Genomic DNA, 913 nt, shown 5'->3' on the forward strand with positions numbered 1-913 from the left:
GAGTCTCGGGTTTCTTCCCGCGTTCCTTTCATCTTCAGAAAGTTGTGGCGACGTTTCGACGAAATCCCATCCGTCATCATCAGGCCGGAGTGTTCCTCCTGCTGCTTCCAGGAGCAATGCGTGGTCTGGCTGTTCCTTTCCTTCCAACTGCCGGTGGGGCTGTGTTCTGACTGGGTGGAGGCGTGGCTGCTTTCTGATTGGGTGGGGGTGTCCTCCGATTGGGTGGAGGCATGGTTGTCTTCTGATTGAGTGGAGGCGTGGCTGTCTTCTGATTGGGTGGATGCGTGGTTGTCTTCTGATTGGTTGGAGGCGTGGCTGTCTTCTGATTGGGTGGGGTGTGTTCTGAATGGGTGGGGTTTTTTGTTGTGTTGTAATATCCTGAGTGTTGTGATTTGGTGTCCTGAGGAGTGGGCTGTGTAGTGGCCTCCAGAGCTTTGGTTTGGCTCCGAGTTCGAGGACCTGCTATGTATCTCTGGTATGGGTCAGTCAGGTTCGTGTGTGCGTTCTTCTGCTTGGGTGATGGCACTTTTGCTTGACTTGTTCTGTCTTCTGTGTGGGGGAGTTTTTGTTCTGGGTGTGGATGAGTCTTGCTGGGGCTGGTGGCATTTGGGGTTGTTTGTTGGTTTTTTAAATCCTTGTTTGCTGAAATTCGTTTCTCTATCAATGCTGGTTTCCAAATGTCATGTAGGCGGGAGGTGTCGTCTCGCTTGTTCATACTGTCTGGGTGTTTTTCTATTTCAATGGCTTCTCTGATTATTCTGCTATTGAGATGTTCTATTTTGGCGATTGTTTTTGTACCTTCAAAATTGATGTTGTGTCCCGTAGTGTTTATGTGTTGTACTAGTGAAGATGTGTGATCTTTCTTCTGTACTGAGTTCTTATGTTCTTCTACACGTACCTCTATTCTTCTGTT

This window comes from Vipera ursinii (genome assembly GCF_947247035.1).
Source record: "Vipera ursinii genome assembly, chromosome: 6".
In the NCBI taxonomy this organism is placed as follows: Eukaryota; Metazoa; Chordata; class Lepidosauria; order Squamata; family Viperidae; genus Vipera; species Vipera ursinii.